The 21,607-nt window shown below is 36.3% G+C and overlaps 2 long non-coding RNA genes across 2 annotated transcripts in view; one reads left to right on the top strand and one right to left on the bottom strand.

Moving 5' to 3' along the window:
• The window catches only part of LOC147645072 (uncharacterized), a 51,832-nt gene that overhangs the window by 10,115 nt on the left and 20,110 nt on the right, over window positions 1-21,607 (top strand). The gene's annotated exons all lie outside the window — the stretch shown is intronic.
• LOC147645073 (uncharacterized) lies at window positions 20,565-21,478 on the bottom strand. Its single transcript, XR_015270844.1, has 3 exons — window positions 21,403-21,478; window positions 20,850-21,348; window positions 20,565-20,738 (listed from the first exon to the last, which is right to left on the bottom strand). It is a non-coding gene; the product is annotated as an uncharacterized LOC147645073 (long non-coding RNA).

The following is a 21,607-nucleotide window of genomic DNA, read 5'->3' as shown; positions in this document are numbered from 1 at the left end:
ATATATGGCCCAAGCCCAAGGGCTAAACAATGGGCAATTGGGCGGTGCGGTGGGAGGGGGCGTGGCATCATGGCAACCAAACAAGGCGGTTATTTACTATTCAAAAAAAAAAAACTTCAATTACCGCAAAAGAACGTTAATCCAGAGCACCTCCCTTCACGCTCATTATGCTGATTTAACGCTTTATTTGCTTATAAATAAAAACAAAACTTTATTGGTTATTAAGTCATGGCACTTTTCACGTTTTTTACTTTTCCTGTTTTCGTACGATTTAGTTAACCAATTTTTCCCCCTCGACATTTGTTTTCCACTTCAAATGCCAAGTACTTTCGTCCCAAATAGAATAAATTCTCGCCGTCGCTCAACGGGACAATTAAGTAAAGCCGATTAGAGTATTTAAGTAAATCAATTGATGTATAATAAATGATGGCAATTGGGTGAGCGTAGAGAGAGTGCGAAAAAAAATCTAGGAAAAAAATAAAGGAAAAACAGCGGAAGTGAGGAAAACTTTTTTGGCCAGCAAAAAAAAAAAAAGTTTGTTGGAAGAGAAACTTGTAAATAATATAGGAACTATTACAAACTATTTTTTAATACAATTTTTAAAGCGTTTTGTTTAACAATACGACTGAGCAGCAAGTAATAATATTCTTAAAAAGTTTAATTGAATAATTTCATAGAAAAACCAACACATTTTATTGTAATAAGTTCCTTATTCTAAGTTAGTGATTTTATAGACTTTGAGGGTAGTTAAGGTTTAGTCAGAAGCTTGCAATCATCTGAAGGAGTCATTTCCGATCCTATAAATCATATATATTCATGATCAGCATTAACAGATCAGCATTTGTAGTAATCTCTGGCAGAAAAAGAAAATTAAAAAATGTTCAATTTTTGCAAAAAAAGTTACATCGTTAAAATCTAAAAAAAATTGACAAAATTTTTAAATTTTAAATTGAGTATGCAAATTTGTTAACCTATTTTAAACTAGCATTAAACAGTTTTCCGAATTGAAATTAATTTATTTTTGGCTGAGTTATGAGTTTTTTAAAAATTGATTAATCGCCAAAAATAGTCATATAAATTGTGTCCCTAAATATTAATTTAAAAAATAGAAATCCTCAATTCATTTGCAAACTGCAAAGGCATAAAAACGTGGGCTTATCGAGAAATTGTTTTTATTTTTGTTTTAAATAATAATATTAAATTCCCTCAAAGAGATATGACATTATAAATTTTCTAAGATTCTATTATATATCATTTTAACATAATTTGAATACCTTCTTCAGTATTCTCGATGGCAAACATAAATCCCAACAAGATTTAATAAAATTCTAGCATTTTCCTGGAGTTCCTTGTTCCTCTTGGTAGCTCATCATAGCTGTAGATCCATTGTTACCATCATCATTGTCCTTCATTCATCATCCTTAGGCCCGAAGCCGTGGGCCTATGAGTCCTTAACATTATTCGCATCCATCTTGCCATCGAGTTGGCCACGCGGACACGGACAGGAACCAATGTGGCGCATTAAATGCAAATTGCCACCGTGCCACCTGAGGCGACTGCTGTCCCTGGTGTGGCCAGGACTCGGAGTCAGGACATGTCCCAGTGCCAGTGCCAGTCTCAGTCTCAGTCTCAGTCCCAGTCCCTCCGGCAGGTGCATGAGTTGTGGCATTTTGCTAATTAAACTCAAATCGCCATAGTTCACAGCGTGTTAGGCCAAGCAAATTGATTTGAACAACGGCGCCAAAAGCGCACAGCAAGTACGTTGTCTAGCCTCCACTCATAAAAATGTTATTAAAAATATTATAGATATATTTAACAAAAGGGCAAATATTATATAAAGATTAAAGAAAAGAATGGTGAAATGAAAAATCTTCTTTGATTTTCCTTTAATTTGAAGTTCTTGTATCAAAGAAACTTCTTTTTAAAGCCAGGATTGATTAACTTTAGGGAAATGTGTCTTATAGTTGTGAATATTTCTTTGTTATTTAAAATCCTTAAAATACTGTATTTAATTCCTTTGAAAAACAATCAGGATTTTACTACAGTGTATGCCTGGGCATTTCAGATAATTAATTCGTTTGGCCGCTTGCTTAATTAAAAGCGATTGACCATGCAATCCGGGTGGGGTATGCCACAGCTGATGAGCCAGCTTCCCCCTTTGTCCTTGCTTCCTGCTGATGTCCTGGCAGCTCTCCTATTTCTATCCTGCCATCCATCCATCCATCCATCTATCTATCTATCCATACGCCCCTACCGCTCCTTTCCTCCTTTCACTTATTAGCCATTTGCCTTTGTAATTCAATAAACAGGCGCCAATGCAATTTGTCAAAGAGACTGGCCTACACTGAACATAATTTTCCTAAGCTTTTAGCTGGCTTGAAAAAATATTTATTAGTTTTTATTAAATGTTTTGCTAAAGCATTTAATAAACAATTAAGAACTTTCATAACAGCAGGAGCTCTGTGCAGCTCTGTTCATTTGCAGTCAATGGCCATAAATTGTGGGGCAACGCGGCGTATGAGTTACGGGCACCTGGTCGGAGGAGGTGCATCCTTCTGAAGGATACCAGAGACCATGGCTAGCAGGCAACCTGCCACCCCTCAGAGAGTCAGTAATTTTTCATGCATTTAACAATAGAGAGGGAATGGATGCCCCAAGATGCAGATGCGGATGCTGAATGAGAATAGCAATGACAACGCCTGCCGCATCCTGTCCCGGCTGCATACATTCATTCAGCTCACTCACTTACTCACTTTGTCATTCAGTGGCCCCGTCAGTGAGTCACTCATTCACTTGCTCATTCAGTCAGTCAGCCGGGATATTCATCTATTGGCCTGGATTGATGGGAGTTGTGTTGAGGCTAATACCATTTACCCTATCCCAGGGGTATATGCAAATATATATATATTAAATAAATTACATTATTAAATCTATAAACTAGAAAGAAGTCAAAGGAAAGCATACAAAATTAAACCATACACAATAAACCATAAAACAAATTAAAATTGGTATATATCCCTTGTCCTAGCCTATAGTTTTCCCCGTGAGTTAGTTACCACTTTTCTCGCCTTGTTATTTATGCATTGCAGGCACCATTATGGCTTAATTAAGTTTTCCAAACACTAATTGAAACTTGGCCTTGGCCAACTATTCTTTCAACCCCATCCTGGAGGGGGTTACGGGGATGATGATGCTTCATCACAAGTCAACCACATTCACGTGCCTCGGCAGTTTATCTTCACACACTTGTCCTTTTGTTCTTTCTGCCTTCACTTTGTTTCGTTGAGTTAAAAGGACATGCAGGGGCATCCCCATCACCACCCACTAAGAGGTCCTTCTGCTTTGCTCTTGTTGGCTTTTTGATTGGAACAAATGCTTTTCTAATCTCAGCTGGAACGTTTCCTTCTTTAAGCATTTCTTCATCTCGGCGCCGCTTCTGCTTCTGCTCCTGCTCCTTCTTGGATATTCCTCATTTCGTTTTGTCGCCTATTTGTCATTGCATTTTCCTAGCACATTTTCCTTGCACATTTTCCTTGCACATTTTCCTTGTACATTTTCCTTGCACATTTTCCTTGCTTATTTTCCCCACTGGCAAGGAGAGTTGCAAGGGGATATAGAGACAGAAGCCGAGACTGAGACAGAGATGTCAACACCCAGGCGAAGGGGGTTAACACACACACACATCTGCTGCAGGCCATTTTCAATAGTTTGCTGCTTGTCCAAGATAGTTGCACTGCAAAAAAATAATATGGAAAATAATTTATTGATTTGAGAAATCGTAAAATGAATTATTAGGTCAATACATATTGAAATCTTAAGGTCAAAATCTTTAAGTTTCACAATTTTGTAATACTATAATATATATATTATATATATATATATATATATTTAATCTATACATTTAAAAGATTGAAACTTTTAAAATTATTAGAGTGGCATTTATTTAAATTTCTATTATATACTCAAACTGTTCATAACTTAATATTTATATTTATTAGGTTTAAAATCTCCGGGATCCTCAAATTTTCAACTATATAACGTTTAAGACTCTTAAATTTTGGAATCCTTACATGTTTAAATATCTGTATATAATATTATTTTTTGTTTCCCATTTTTAAATGTTGAAATTTTATAATCTTAAAATATTCCCATTCTTTGAATAGAGATTAACCAATATTTTCATATACAAATTTTTTCGACAGATCAAAATGTAAGAAATTCCATAACGAAGTCAAAAATGCATTAATTTCAATTAGAAAATTACTCCTGCGTTAGTTTTTTTAAGGTTAATAAAACTGCACACTCGATATAACATATACAAAATTAAAATTTTTATCGATTTTTGAAAAACTGGCAAAAATTTAGTTTTTCCCCGACATGGCTAGAAAGATTTGACTGTTAATGCTGATCAAGAATATATATGATTTATAGGGTCGGAAATGGCTCCTTCACAGCATTAGAAGCTTCTGACTATATATTACGTATACGTAATTATTCGAAATATAAATGTCTGAAATAAAATGTAAAACAGAAAGGAAGTTAACTTTAATATGCCAAAGTATATATACCCTTGCATTTTGCAATTAAATTAAAGGATTGAATCCGAAATCGATTTTAACTAAGCTTAAAATATTCGCATTCTTTGAATTGATAATTATCAATATTTTTATATGAGAATTTGGACGACAAATCGAAATTGAAAAATCTCATAACTAAACCAAAAATGCATGAATTTCAATTCAAAAACCACTCCTGTATTAGTTTTTATCAGATTTATAAATCTGAATACTCAATTTAAAATTTTAAAAGGATTAAAATTTTTGTAATTTTTGGACCATTTTAACGATGTAACCCCTTATAAAATTTTCAAAATTTTGAAAAAATTAAATGTTTGCTGGACATAGCTAGATTGATTCTGCAGTTAATGCTGATCAAGAATATATATGGTTTATAGGGTCGGATATGACTCCTTCACTGATTAAAGTGATATTTTCTTCAGCAAGTTTCTTGAAATCGACATTTTTATTTCATACATTTTAAAATATTTTTTTGGGACAATCAAAGTTTGCAAATTGCATACCTACGTCAAAAATGCATTCATTTTAATTCGGAAAGCGGGCGTGGATTAGGTTTTTTAAGCTTAATAGATCTGCATACCGCAAAGATCGTATTTTTAAAAATAAAAGTGGTTTTTAGATTATTGAAAATGTTACGATGCAACACCTTAAAAAATTTTATTTTATTTTTTTTTTACAATTTTTTAGCCATTTTAACCCTTTATAAAATGTTCATATTTAAAAAAAAATTAATTTTTTCCGGACATAGCCAGATTGATTCAGCTCTTAAAGCTGATTAATAATATATATGATTTATAGCGTTGTAAATGACTCCTTCATTGTGTTTTATGTTTCTTAATGAAAGGGTATAAAAATCTTCAATGTGGGGAAGCACTAAATGAATTTATCTGTTATATATTTTTCTCTCACTGCAGAGAAAGAGAGATAGCTAAAGAAATCCAGGGAAGAAGTTGCATTTAATGGCCAGCTGTGTCCAGAAAATTGTTTCGTAGATGCTGAGGGGGTGGCCGACTAGAGAACCGGAAACAAGTTGGAAAGTTGAAAAGTTTCTCCGAAAAATGTTCGATTTGAAAACGGAAGTTTTGCGCCTTCTTAGCTACAAACATATGTCTCCAACTGTATTTTTATTTTTGCCACACATCGAAAGGAACTTAAGTGCTGGTCATGAATGGACTCTGTCCATTGACAAAATCTGGCAGCAGTTTAGTAATATTTCCAAACCAATAGCCACAAGGCTGCCGGGCATTTCAAATACATTTGATTTATCTAGTGGCTTTTGTTCAAATTGAATATTAAGTGCATGTTTCAATAAAGAATTTGCCTCTGGCTCAACTATAATTTGTTAAAGTCATTTGATTTGATAACAGATATCAGAGAGATCAAACGTAAATGGCATTTGAATTAATTGTTTTCTGGAAATTACTTGTGTGTTTAAATATTGATTTGTAATATAAAGCAAACGTTTAGTTTTATTATCTATTAAAATATTAGATAACTGATTGAGTATGTCCAAAGATTTGTTTGTACTTTATGTATATTTGTCTGTTATTTTGCTAAATCCTTCTCCCTGCTTTATATACCTTTTATGACTTGTTTTATTTTTAATTAAAGTGCCATTTCTGATTGTCCTTACCTGTAGAGAGCAAAAGGGTCCCTCACACACATACGGACACTTAAAATCAATGTTCGAGGACCCTGTGAGGTACTTGGCACTTAATTCAAAGAAACTTTAAACTCGAAGGTGTAGCCGGAAATACGAACATCAGTTTTATCTTTTTCTGGGGAGGTAACAAAGGCCTCGGAACAGACAGATTCGATTCCTTTCCCTTCGGTTTTTATTCTCTCTCCTGGCCTGGACAGCTCACTAAATTCTGAAATCATATGCTCGCACACCCCTAGCTCCTGGAGATGTACACACATCTCGGAACCATTTGGACATTTGGTAGTCTCCATAGGTCGCATTGCATTTTAGTCACGTACGGGGCGGAAAAGTTATCGAAGATTTAAACGCACGTACATTGGGGCGGTGGGTAACCTAAGGTACATAAGTGTAAGGCTTACAGTCAGTTTTAATCAACTAATTGGAGTTCATAATGAATCTGTATCCAGAGACATTTTAAACATATCAAAATACTTATATGCTTCAGTCTGTCATTAAATTAAACAATGATACATAAAGAATAAATAATTGGAGTGTCTATAAAATATTTAGGGACATAAAAGTTATAATTTAGATAAGTATCTTAATTTTACATTCAATTCCAAGTGATTTTATAAACCTTATATTCATATAACGCACCTTACATCAATACAGATAGATACTTGTAGGGAAAGCCAAAAGCCGTCATCAAATGCCGTGAGTTATTGTAAAACGTCGGCTTCTGTTCGTGTCTTCAATTGCCACTCTAATGCGGACGGGTCTATAAGTATATGTCTATATATATCTATCTATATATCTATATATGTAAGTATAGAATATATCGGGAAATCGGTTGGGAAAACTGTGCAGACTCCCCAAACGATTCGCACGTAGCCGGGGAGCGGAAAAAGTGCCAACTGTTTTGCTTGTCAAATTGAAATTAAAAGCCAAAATGCCTCAACTTGGCTGCTCTCTACTTCGTCCTTCGCCCTTCGTCGTGCTCCTCCTTCTGCCAATTCCCAGTTGGAGTCATAGATATAACCTTTTTATAAAATCAATAAAACCCAATAAAATATATACGAGGATCTACCTCAGTCAGGCGGCAAATTTACACTCGAAAACTAAGTTTTTGCTTTGAAAAAGGAAGCTGTAATTTAGAACTAAACCATATTTTAATTGATTTAATTATTTTGAGTAAGTAAAAACTATAGTATTTTATAAATGATTAAAATATTTTATAGTTTATATTTATGAATTAATATTTAGTGTTTGTTTTTCCTTTATATTCAATCACAAAACATTATTTATTAGTACTTTCTTGAACTATCATTTGTTTTTCCTTCCTCTCCTCAGTTTTTTTGAGTGCATTTTCTGGCACGTAGCCAGTTTAGTTTAGTTCCTCAGTTCGGATTCCTTGGGTCTTGGGAATGCAAACGGTTTTTGGGTTTGGGGTTCAACGGGGGACTCCCCGAAGTCAGACGCAGAACTAGACTGAGGCGTACCAGTTTCTGTGGTCAGCTTTAGGGGATTGTGATACTACTGCTGCGGTCGCGTGACCTTTGGCCCCAGTCTCAGCTGCAAAACAGAAAAAGAAAACCAAGAAAAAAAAACTAAAAATAGGAGCAAAGCCACACAACTTCTTGTAGGATTTCTCAGTTTCTGTGTCTGGGTCAGTAGACGACGAGTCGACCAGGAAGTCTCTCCTTATCTTAAACATACTTAAGGTTTAGTTGGTTATTTTCCATAATACATTTTCTTAATTTTTGTTTGTTAATAGATTTCGAAATGTATCTTCATTAAATTCATAATTTGCCCAATCAAAATGGCATTGTTTCGCTTATTGGCACGATTACCAGCAGCAGCACACATCACATTTGCTCCTTCTCGAATTCGTTCATTCATTCATTGATGATTTAAGTGCCGTTTCGGCTTTCGGCAATCCTGTGGGATCCTGTGACCCCCCTACACCCCCCCCCCCTGCTTTGGTATCCTACTTGAAGCCTATCCCCCAGCAAAATGCACCTCGCGGCATGCGAAACCAGTTTGGCAATTATTCATGCAGCCTAAACACAAAACAGAAGCCCCACAACGGCCTGCATATGTGTGTGATAGTGAGTGTGTGTGCGTGTGCGGTGATGTGTGTGTGTCTCAGCGGGTGTGTGTGTGTGTGTGCGTGTGAGGGAGTCCATGTGGGTGCAATTAAACGAAACTGTCTATCTGTCTATCCGTCGGCCTCATCTCATCTCCGCTTCCGTTCTTTTACACTCAACAAAACGGAGAGGTATTAAACCAAAAAATACAAGAGATGTTAATTTAAAGTATAAATTATTTAAATTCAAGGTTTCAAGTATACAAAAATCATTGAAAAAATTGTTAATAAATACAAACTACTATGCTCTGCTCTAGACATCTTTAGTGGTTTAAAGCTCCTTAATAATGTGACTAAAAGTTTGCAGGAATAGCAGATTTAGATACCAAATCAAGTGTAAATTGTTTTATTTTCTTTTAATTTAAGATATATTATTTTTTAACTTAATTCTGGACACATTTTTACTTGTTTTAAGAACCTTAGTGATTTTTGTAAGACCCCAGAGATATAAACATTATCCAAAGATAAAGTTATACGACAGACTCTTGGGTCTCATTTTAAAAGGTTTTTTTTTTAACGAATTATTGCCTTATATAAATATTGATAAATTGTTATAGAAGAATATGCCAATATTTAAAGCTTCATTATAATCGATTTAACCTGAGACTCTATAATTCATTTCCAAACTAAAAGGGTATATTGTTTTCTTTTATAATTTTTAGTCTATTTTGTGTGAAGTTGGAGATTGTAACGTATTTTAATTATTATTTTAATTTGCATTTTGCATCCTTGGTGTGAAGTTGGATCTTAAGCACATTAAATAAACGTCGAATAGTTTCCTTTCATGTTCTTTATACTTTTTGACTTTCACAAAACAAAAAATAAATTCAATTGCTTTCTAATATTTTACCACTTAGTCCAGGATCTTTGCCTTAATTATTTGCTAGCTTCCATTTCTCTCAGTGTAATTTCGTTATGTCGTCTTGCGTTTCTGTTGTTTAGCTGCGTTCGCGCAATTTTCCCATTTCCCGTTCGCTTATTAATGAATTTTCCAATAATTTCAGTTCAGCTAGGCTGCTGCTAGATGGTTACTGCGGATCCATGAATCCATGGACCCGGGAATAGGAAGCGGGGAATGGGAAAGGGGAAATGGGGGAGAAGGGGGGGGGCAGGAACCAGGATGCTGGGTATCCAGGATCCAGGGGGGGGTGGTAATGGGATATGCAGTTGTCCATGTGCTGCTGGCATTTTTGGTCGCACTTAGACTTATTGTTCGGGCCTTGGCAGGATATGGAAGGATCGAGGGCATCGCAGCGTTGCGTTTGCCATTAAATCATTTTATTTCGACGTTAGGCAGATGGTGAGCACAGGACGAACGCATACGCAAATGCTTCAGAGCAACCATTATCCTGCGTTAAATACGGCAGCAGGCAAAGGCAGGATAAATTTCTTGCCTCATTGCATAGTTTTCAATGTAATTTGCATATTTTTCTAGTTGGATTTTAAGTTTAATATTTTACTTTGTGGTGCATAATATGATTTTTCCTCTATATATTTAATCCAAACTGCAACTTAATCAGTGGACAATAATAGCCTTAAGGCTTCTGTGTCCTGATAATGTGTGCCTTGCTCCATAGTTTCCATTGGTTGCTTTTCCCTTTTTCCCTGACCCCTTTTCTGGACTTTTCCAGCCACTGTCTCATCTTGCTTAACTTTCAATTGTTTGGGGAATTTCAAGGATAAACGTTTTCCGCCATTAGTTTAGCTTGAAGTCGATAGCAGAAAAATAAGCGGAACACAGTAAAAAATAATGTGATTATCTCTATAGTTTTCAATTAATTTCAAGATGTATGCATTTTTATTATATAGCATACAAAATTCTGCTTTATTTAGTAATAAAATCAATTTAAGAGTGTACCTTTCAAAATAAAAGGAAATCTCTATGCCATAACTATTTCCTATAATTATTACGATTTTTGGTATATTATTTATTGTTTTTATTCTTGAAGATATTACTAGCTAATTCCCTAAATACAAACATGTATAGATTTATTTAAAAAATATCAATTACTATATAAAAATCCTTTCAACTCAAAACATTTGCAATAGAATTTATTGTGTAGAAACTGTAGGAAAATACTCTAGAACTCCAAAAAAGGAAAGTATGTGTGTGCTCGAATTCGGGGAATCCCCACGGTTGTGAATTAATGTTAACGCTGTTAATGTTAACTTGGCGTAATGTATGTTTGATAAGTTAATTTTCGTTACTGGGAAAATCGACGAAAAGGGAAAACCGTAAGAAAACGGGTCGGCTTATCATTAAAAGGCATTGGGAAACGATTCCCACGGCAACAAAGCCATTAAATCGCTTTGTGTGTGTGTGTGTGTGTGTGGGAGGTGGAAAATCGAGTCAGAGGGGGAGGGAAAACTGAGCTCCCATGACCTCCAAAAAGTATCCCCTCACACAGTCAGTCATCGTCATTGATCCAATCATTCATTTTCTGTTTCAGGGGAGGGGGTTCAAAGGGCAGGACATTTTGATTGCCCAGTAAGTGTATCCAGGGGGGAAAGTGGGGGGAACACCACAGTGACCCCCGACCCCGGGAGCAGACAAAAGCTGAAAGTCAGTCATTTATCCATTTAACACAGTGGGTTTTCTTTCGGGTTGCTCTGTGGAATATTTTGGAAAATTTCTATATCATTTTTATAATTTATTCAAGCGAATAAAGTCAAGTAACAAGTGAGCAATAAATCGTTGAGAATCAAATAGTTTTAGAGCTTTCAATTAGTTTTAATTTCAGTGAAATTATATATATTTAATAGAAAATTATATATGAAATCAGAGAGAAATGGTTATAAAAAAAGGTTCAAGAGTAGGTTTAAAAATGTAAATTTAATAATTTGCAATCAAAGCATTCTTCTCTTCTCCTTATGTTAGCGTATTTTGTTTTAGAAATATATAGTACTATACATATATTGTACTGTATAATATATTATACTATAGAAAGTATATATTAGAGTCTGGTATAGTGCACATTTCAATCTACCTTCTTCATTTGCATGAATTATATTATCTACTCCGTAAATATAATTTAATGCAATAAACTTCAGTTTCCGACCACTGTATCTATCGAAGACCATCGATGATTTGTTTTATTTTTATTTGATTTACTTAAGAAATCGAACGCTTTACGATTTTGATTTGCGCTCGTTGTGTTTGCTTATGAAAGTGCTACTTACAGTGCCCACAATGAATACCATATCGAACCCTCCTTGGCCACGGAATAACCGCAAACTGACTGCAACTGGCATTCCAAGGGTTCTGGTCTGGGTCTGGGTCTGGGTCTGGGTCTGGGTCTGGGTCTGGGTCTGGGTCCTGGTCCTGGTCTTGGTCCTGGTCTTGGTCCTGGTCCTGGTTCTGGTTCTGGTAGAGGTCCTGGCCCTGTCCAATCTTCCCCTTTAACCGAGGAACCCCATAGAAATACCAGTTTCAATGGCAATAGCAATTCCCATGCCAACTCCCAAGTGGCTGGTGTCGTTGCTCGCTTCGCTTCTGTTTGGGTTTGGTTTGGTTATGGGTTGGCTTTCGGGTTGATTACACTGGGAGAAAATGTATGAATCTTAGGGAATATAATTTATGTAAATTAATTAACATATGTAGAAAATTGTACTATAAATAATTAGACCTTAAAAGAGTAATTGGAGGTGGAAGTCATGGAAAGCATATTTAGTGTATGCATAATGATTGATCTCTTTGATTTCATTTTAAACTAATTTTAGATATAGGAAATGCAAAAAACAACAAATAAAGAATATTTCAGTAACATAATGATTGTTAACAATTAACTTAAGGAGCAGGAAGTTTTTGCTTAAGCAATTTTTGAAAAGTTCTGCCTTGTTTTATCAAGTTTAATTTTAATATAAACTCTTTTAGTACTTTAAATTCCCCACTAAATGAAGCAAACTATTCCTTCTACTTCTTGCCTTGCATTACAAATTTTCCTTTAAAGTTTTAAATGAATTCCCCAACAATCGAATCCCAATATATTTTCCAATTTGACAGTGTATGCCTTTCGTTCGGTTTGCTTGTTATCCTTTACGCGCGAGGACTCGCTGGTAATCAATGAAATTACTTTTTAGTTCAAGGCGAGCCAATAGTGTTGCGAAATGAAATTATTGAGAGAAGGGAAGGGAAGGGAAGGGAAGGGAAGGGAAGGGAAGGGAAGTTGCCATGTCAGGCAGCCACTTTCTCCCGGGCTTTCTCCGGCTTTTACCGCCTTCAGTCCGTCCGCCATTTCTCGGAGCTTGCTAATGAAGTGTTGCCAAGCAAGGACTTTCGGGGTGTCGGGGTGCTTGGAGGGTAAAGGAGGAGGCGTGAGATATTGGCGGGACATGCCAGCTCACATTTTTCAGTTATTCGGCTTTTCTTTCTGCTTGTGCTCTCCTCCTTTCCCATGGTTTTTCTTTCATTTTCTCCGGGTTCTTTTTTTTTCGGTCGGGTTGGGCGTTGCATACATTTGCGCTTAATGGCTTTGGGGAATACCGATGACGTTTATAGTCGACAGCATCCAGCTCTTTGCCTCCTCGGGGAAATTTGCTTTTGAAAGTTTCCTCTCCCCCCACCCTCCGCAGAAACACTTAAAGCACCCCCCGCTCAAAAAAAAAAAAGATAGAAATGGCCTGGACATAGAGAGTCCTGACACAATCTCTGCCTGGACAATAACTCTTTGACGGTCAATGAGCTGCTGATGGATGATCCTCATTTTATTCCTCACCAAATGGTCCATTGTCAACTCTTTTGAGATGGATGATGGACACACAAAGTCAAGGAAGGAATAGATAAATAATATTCTCTATATCAAATTTATTATCTTTGGGCTTTGTTTTTAAATACTCTAAAGCCGTTGAATCCTTTTAAATTAAATGAATTCTTGGTAGTTTTTGCTTGCCTCTCAACCTTTTTGAAATTAAATTAAATATTCTTAGTTAAATTTGTAGTAGTTTCGACTCACGTCAGGCCTTGTTTAATTTTTAGTAATTTCTTACATTTTCGCTTGACATTTCCCTGGCCGCGTTTTCAATATCGATGTCAGCAAGTTGCGGCAGTAAATTGAGCTCAGCAAATTACTGCCAGTACAGGGGACTCTGCGATAATGAAAAACAAAAGTTGAAGTTTTAGTTAATGAAATTATGTAAATTTCCCATTGCGTTTCTTCTATCTGGTTTGCTCTATACTAAAAACTATAAATCTAGCTTACTTTTTCTAAGGAAAAATAGTTGTTTACTATATTTGTAAGTTTCCATTATCTTGTTTACTCACTGTATCTGGCTGCCTGTCTGGATGATTGACTCTGGCCGCGGGGAATTTGGAGGCGGAAAGATGCCTGCCAGGCCAGAGGCGGCTTGTCTGACAGGATGCAGGAGGCAGGAGGCAGGAGGCAGGAGACAGGAGGCAACATGCTGGAGAACGGCAGTCAAGGGTTAAACGGGTCACAGGGCGGTTGACAGTTGCAATTAATGCGGCAATTGCAGTTGAGTTTTCAGCTGCTGCACTTGCCGCATCAGAAAGATGAGGTGGCATCGACATCAGCAGCGGGATCAGGAGTGAGCTTCCAGGTCTCAGCTCTCAGCTCCATGTCCATGACGATGTCGATGTTGCTGCTGATGGGTATTTGTAGCTTCAGCTCCTGCGCCTGCTTCTGCTCCTGCTCTGGCATGAGCTTATGATCCTACGCCTGCTGCCTGCTGTAACCTGTAACCTGTATCCTGTCTCCTGTCTCCTGTCGCCTGTCGCCTGTCTCCTGCTAATTGGCATGCATCAATGCATCGATGACGTTTATTAGCCGTGCTCAGACGCTGTCGAGGGGCCTCCAAAAATGGGCGGTGCGGTACTAGGGGATGGGATGGGATGAGGGGCCCAGGAATTGCATTCTCCGATGACGTTATTGTGTGCGCAGTGCGGCAAATTAAGTTAATTTGATTTAATGGGCAACGCGAGCCGGATGGATGGAGGGACTCGCAGGAGCAGCAGGAGCAGCAGGAGCAGCAGGATGAGCAGGATAAGCTGGGTGGGAGTGGGCACTATACTGTTCATATTGTAATAATAGCGGTGCTTCACTGACGATCTGCTGATTTGCCATGGAGATGAGTGTATATAAGCTCAGCGCTCTTCGAGGGCTCCTCGCAATGGTGGACTCAATTAAAGCGAGACTTAATTGGGACAGAGTCCTAGTTGCGATGCTATCAACATTTTCTAGGCTTCCGTGGCCGGGGGTTTTTGACTTGGGATAATTATAAAATAATCAAGAACTGTATGAACTGGTCAAAACTAGTCAATTTGAGAAAAGAAACCGGAAAAATTGCTAAAGAAATGAATTACTTTTTAAGGCAACACTGCGTATGAGTGATATTTTTGGCGTATGCGTGAACAAATTGTATACACATGTATTCTTATATTAAATTTATATTTAATTTAATATATAAGCTCTTATAATGCTGAAAATAAAGCAACTTTCATAGATATAACATTTTCGCTAGGACAACTAGTCGCATGAGTAATAATTGGCTGAGAAATATTACGTATACGCAACGTATTTCTTTCAAATAAAAGTATATAAATTTATACATTTCAGTTAATAATTATATTTCACAATAATTTATTTTCCCAAGAGCAACTAGTCGTATACGTAATAATTCGCTGAAAATATCACGTATACGCAATGTATTTCACTCAATAAACTTAGCTGAAAAAAAAAATATTTTTTTCAATTATCATTTAGAATTTCATAAATTTAAAAGAACGGTATCTTATATGTTGTTTTTCCGAAAGTAACTAAGACTTTGAGTAATATTACGTATACGTAACATTTATGTTTCATATACAAGTGATGTGGAAATTTTACCTTTTTTTAGTAAACACATATAATTGTAGACTTAAGAAGTAATTGCCACAAATATAATATTTTTCTTGAGGCAACATGTCGTATGAGTGATTAACCAATAAGCAATATTACGTATACGCAATGTAGTTCATACAAATACAACTGGTAGAGGAAATTTATATTCATTTTTGATAAATAAATATAATTCTTGGCTTTTAAAATTAATTTAATAAATATAATAATTTTCTTTAGGCAACTAGGCGTATGAAGTATATTCTGCTTAACAATATTACGTAAACGCAAGGTTTTTTTTTATTAAATATATTTGTATATGTTTTTCCATAAACAATCTAAAACCTAGACTGTTAAAATAACACATATATAATATTTTTTCTTGAGGCAACTAGTCGTATGAGTAATATTCCATTCAGTAATATCATGTATACGAAACTCACTATTTTTGTCTTTAAAAACAAACTGTAAGAAATATAATATTTTCGCCAAGGCAACTAGTCGTATGAGTAATAAGCCATTTAGTAATATCACGTATACGCAATGTATGTCTTACAAATAACTTTAATGCAAGAAACCTATATATATGTTTTTAGTAAAAACTTATGATTCTAGTCTTTTTAAAACAACTGTAACAAATATTATTCCCCATCTCCCGACAACTAGTCGTATGAGTAATAAGCTCCTCAGAAATATTTCGTATACGTAACATATTTCTTTCAAAATACAAGTGGTGGTGGTAATTTCCTGCCCAAGGGCCTCGAAAAAATCTCTTCAACTGACAGAAATTAGAGTTCCTTCTCCCCTGTAGAATCCCTAGATTCCAGCAAATAAAAAGTGGATGAGGTCTCCATTAGCCCCCAAGATGTAAGCATTCTCTAAGGTATCTATTCGTTCTATTCCACTCGCTTGCCCCTCAAAAGAGACCCAACCCTCAACATGCTTATGTGCAATATTCTTTGGGACACTGATTTAGCCGCTGTCGTTTCTGGTTCTGGTTCTTGTTCCACTTGTTGTCGTCATCAGGTCGAGTGGCAGCATTTAATGAGGTGCAAATGAGCTTGTCTTGGCTTTAGCAACAGCAGCAGCAACAGCATCATCTCGCATCAGCATCAGCATCGCATCAGAGGTATCCGCGAGTAGAGAGTCGGAGCACTTTAAAAAGAAATTAGCTGCCAGGAGTAGGCCAAGTGGCAAAAAGGATCCAAGGAAGGCAGAAGCCTCAAGAGGACACTGTGAGATAAGGGAAATGTATATAATTAATATAGATATTTAAATTAATTTCTATTTTATTTATATAATGATTTTATATATCTTTAACTTAGATAATAGTTCCTATTTTTTTTGCTTATGTTTTTGGTATTTAATTACCTTTTTCTTTCAGTGTTTTCTAGCATTGCTATGAAGAGGTAAATGTTGTTGCTAATTTCCTCACTTGCTCTGCTCTTGTTTTTTTTTTCTTATATTTCTCTTTTTTCCTGTTTTTTTGTTTTGTTTTTCTTTAACTGTCGTCTGTCTGCATGTCTCTAGAAAATTTTACATATTTTCTATGGGAATTACCATAGACACATGGCTTTCCTGGGGGGGTTTTCTGTTTTTTTTTTCGCCTACCCCCTCTGAGCACGTAGTCGTGGGTGCACCCACTTAACATGATAAGCGACAAGACACCTAACATGTTCAACACGACACCTTCACGACAGCAACGACAGGCTCCTGAGATCCTGATGATGATGATGATGATGATGATGTTGTTGTAGTGACGCTGCAGGAACCAGGACTGCTGCTGAGTACTCAGCTTGTTTATGGCCAGGACATTTGATTTGAAGTGTAGTTCTTTAAAATGTAGAGAAAACTAAAAAATCAAAGCCAAAAAAAGAAGAGCTAATAAAAGTTCCATTAATATTTTCAAGCAATACACTTAGTTGATCCACTCTACCTTTGACAACTGGTTTTTCTTGGGGAAAAACTCTAGCTTTTTGGCCAGTTTGTTCCTTGGAAAATCTGTATATGAAGAGCAACTTTAGATTGGAAAAGGCAAGAGGAGTGTGTGGCTTCTGTTTTTGCCTTTGAGGGGAAGGGGGACATGGCGAAGGTGTTCCGAAGACTGTCGCCTCTTTCTCTCCTTTTTGGCTTGGTTTCACCTGCCGGTGACTTGCGACTATGCGTGGCTCTGCCTCTGTCTGTGGCAGGACTCTTGCGGCAGGACTCCTAGAATACCACACCACCGTTCCTTTACCATTCCCCGCGCACATGTCATATTAAGCGACTGGCGGTGTACGTGTGCCGCAGCTTTTATGAGGAGTCCCAATTATCTATTTTGCGAGCAAATATTTGTAAACACACTTTTTTCCCCCCTTTGACTAATTAGTGAGGGGGTTTCCCATTCAATTAAATGGTTTTTAAGCGAATTAGGCCTTAACTTGTGTGCCTAAACTAGCTGCAATAGTGTCGAGAGTGCTGCAAGAAATCCGTAAATAAATGCCAAGATTTCTTATCTGCATTTGTGCAAAACACGGCGGAATTATTTTAATTATAAATTTTATCAACTGACATTTAGTCAATTTTATTTTCAGAAAAACACTTTTATTGCTTGCCTAAAAATTAAATTGCTAACAGACTTAACCGAAGTAGGGTTTCTCTAGACTTTTTGAGAGGTAATTTTGCCTGCAGATGGAAGACAATTTAATTGCATTCAATAAAATATTACGCATACGCCTCGTTGCTAAAATATATTCAAATATTCCAGCATATGTGCACAATCAATAAATAAAAAAGTGTCTTTCTGGTTGGTTGGCAAGACGATTTTCTAATTATTTTTCGCAATGGAAATGCCTCCTGCACAGTGCCCTGTACTGTACTGTAACTTTTTTCTATGTACTATATATATATTTATTTATTTTTTTGTATGGAAATGTATGCTCTATAAATTGTGAAACCACACAATGTGGGGGTTACACAGGAACCAAGCCGCAAAACGATTGAATGCAACCGCGCAACGTTTTGCCACTTTTTACACTTGTCTACAGTATATTTTAAATATACTTTTGCGGTCAGTTCGAGGTACGAAAAAATGGCATTTATATGTTAGGGAAAACCTTTTACCTTAATAAACCTTAATGAAGGGATTTTATTTTACATAAGAAAAAATTACAAAGTTAACAAGTTCGTTGGAAAAAATGGGAATTTTTGCTCATTTTAATGTTTGTAATTATTTAAATTAGTTTTTTAATATTTATTTGTGAGTATTTTTGTACCTTAAAAAAAGATAAATACTTTAATAAGCTGCTTGTAATTTATTTCTTTTATTAAAAGTAACTAGAAAAGACATGAAACAAGTACAAGTACATTTAAATTGCATGAAATACTAAGCAAAAATTCTAAAGCCGCTTTTATTAATTCTTTAAATATATTTCAAGGTGTTTTTAAGGTCTAAAATAAATGAATTTGTTTTAAATATATCACCTGAATTACTGGTAATTAATATACCTTTGATACCCTGTATTCTGTAAAACATAACCATTGTGAATATGTACATAGATCGAAAAGCCACCCGGCCACCATTTCCATTTATTTACTATTTTTGGTGACATTTTTTGTTGTGTTTTTTTTGGTTTTTTTTTTATCGTTTTTTTATCTGATGTTTCTGGTGCTTTAAGCTACACAAATTGCATAAGGTCGGCGGAGAGAGAGGCTGACGAGTCAATGACTCGGAATGAACACCTTTAAGCCGCTTAGAAAATTGCAATGCCCAAAAATCACATCACAGCGAAGCGGAGCGGATCGGCCAACAACAACAATGGTTCGACATTTTTCCAGTTGTCGTGGGACATGACATTGCACAGGGCACACGGTCAATGCACTGAGAGAATATTGTGTGAATTTAGGAAAGGATTCATAAGATAAACTGCCCTTCGAGACCTTGCTTTAAAAACAATCTATAAATGTTTACAAGGCTTACTAAAAGGTTTTAAAACAATGCTAAATATCTTTCTAAATTATATTTAAAATTAAGAGAAATTAACACTTTCTATACACAACTTTCCGCTCGTTTCTTTGCCTTTTAATTGGTTTATTTTTTCTCTCAGTGCACTGCCAGTTCCTAACTTTATTTTTCCGGGTACCTCTGTTGCATTCGCTGTAGTCCAAAAGGATTTCCAAATCAATTTGATTTGCCAGAGGTTAGTGTGTGTGTCTGTGTGTGTGTATCTATGGGAAAGCTGGTGTACAGGGGCACTGGGAAAATGGAAAAGCCGAAAGGAGCGACTGAAGCGGGATGATGGGTATTGCTGGGAAGTTTCAGGTCCGCAATCAATATGCAATACTGTTGCCCATTGTCTCTCGCTTTTTGATTTCGTTTGCTTTTGTCAATTTCCACGGGCCGCCTCTTGCTGGATTTCCTTTTTTATTTTTTTTTTAGTCATTCCTTATTTTTTTAGTCATCTCTTATTTTCTTTTTTAGTCCCTGCGGTCCAGTCTCCGCACTGTGTTTTTTTATTGTAGCTCTTCTTGCAGTTGTTGATTTTGTTTGCTGCAGAGATTTCATTGCTGCGAACTGGCTTAGTTTGCTTCAGTTCAGTTTGGTTCAAATTCAATCCCATTGCCACGCCCACTTCCACTCCAAACTCCCACTCAACGCCCACTCCCAATGCCATTGCCATTCTCTCTGGGAAATCACATTTGACTTGGCATTTTAATGACATTGACAGAAACCGAATTCCATTCATTACATGCCTTCGTTGCTAACAAACCGAATTAACATTGTTGTGATGAATAATGTTGCACTATTTGGTATATAATCTGTAAAAACTCATTGAAACCAATTCAAACTGGATTGAAAGAGATATATGATTAATATACATTAAATTTTGAGTGTATAAGCAAATTGAGAAAATTGTAAACAGGCAGTTTTGTCAACTATTTACTATTTGTTAAAGGCTTTGTTTTTAATTTTCCATTATATATTTTATATTATTTTGTTGAGAAATATGTATGGTGTTATTATTGTTAACAATTTAGGACAAAAACATATATTTTGTCTAGGATATACTTCTCCTATTAAGATCTTGAGTTAGGCTTACTTTATCCAAGTTCCTGTGGAACATATACTTTATAAAAGCAAATCCCTCTTATGTGTTATAGTGTATTTAAATCCGTTCATGTATAAGATGTACAATTATTTAGAAAGGGAATAGCCATAAACACGCCTAATGGTCAACATTGTAGCAATTAAATAATCAGTAAACCCAAATCAGTAATCAAAATCGTAGGAAAGGGGAAGTCCTTGAAACAGTCCTAATCATCTGCAGGCTCTTCGGCATCGTTGTCTGAGAACTCCTCCTCATCGCTTAAAGTCTCACCACCTAGATCATTAATTAAACTCAATTCTTCTACTTGAGAAGTGTACTCACTCGAAGAATCATCATAATCATCATCATCTGTCTCTGCTGAAGAGGCGAGTGAGTTATTTAATGGCAAGAACTTGAATAAGTACTTACCAGTATAAAAATCCACATTGAAATCATAATCGTCATCGTCCCCATCTTCATGTAGATCGGGAGAAAATAAGGTATCAAATTGTTGAAATGCTCCCTCTGCTATTTATACAGAGGAGAGTGCTTAAGCTATTACCAGTAATTAGAGAAAGTACTTGCCTTGGTCCTCTTGCTGATCTTCCTGATCATCCTGATCTTCCTGATCATCCTGATCATCCTGATCTTCCTGATCATCCTGATCATCCTGATCATCCTGATCATCCTGATCATCCTGATCTTCCTGATCATCCTGATCTTCCTGATCTTCCTGATCTTCCTGATCATCCTGATCTTCTTGATTTTCCTGATCTTCGCCCGTAATTTCAGACGAATCATCACTACCATTTAGGTTCAAGTCCTGTCCGTTTACAGTCTCCTCACCAGAGACCTCCTGTCCGTCTTCCTCCTGAGCGGAAATTATTGGAGAAGATCCAACAGATTCTATCTCATCGGCTATATCTACAGAGGCTAGTGCTTTTAGCAATTAGCAGGAATTTGAGAAAGTACTTGCCTTCGAGCTCTCCAAGCCCTAAATTCTGATCAATGAGATCCCCATTGTGTTCGTCGTCAACTACTTCTTCGTCAGATGAGGATACAGGGGAAACAATAAAAGCCAACGCTACAGGGGCGAGTGTTTTAACTACTAATAGGAATTTAGACTTCTTGGACTTACGGGACGATTCCCTATTCATAACTTGCGAAGCACGACGCTTATTTGGGACATACTCGCCCGAGTGACTGTAAATAATTATACAGGAGAAACGAATCAGTGCTGTCGTTTTGACTAAATAATTTCACCAAGAAAAACTGCTTTCAGTTGCTTTCAGTCGCAGAGAAAGCAGCTAATAATTTACTTTCTAGGCCAAACTACAAACGGA

This window comes from Drosophila serrata, unplaced genomic scaffold (genome assembly GCF_035046125.1).
Source record: "Drosophila serrata isolate PLE 108 unplaced genomic scaffold, ASM3504612v1 contig_23, whole genome shotgun sequence".
Lineage (NCBI taxonomy): Eukaryota > Metazoa > Arthropoda > Insecta > Diptera > Drosophilidae > Drosophila > Drosophila serrata.
This window is presented reverse-complemented; position numbering and strand designations above follow the sequence as displayed.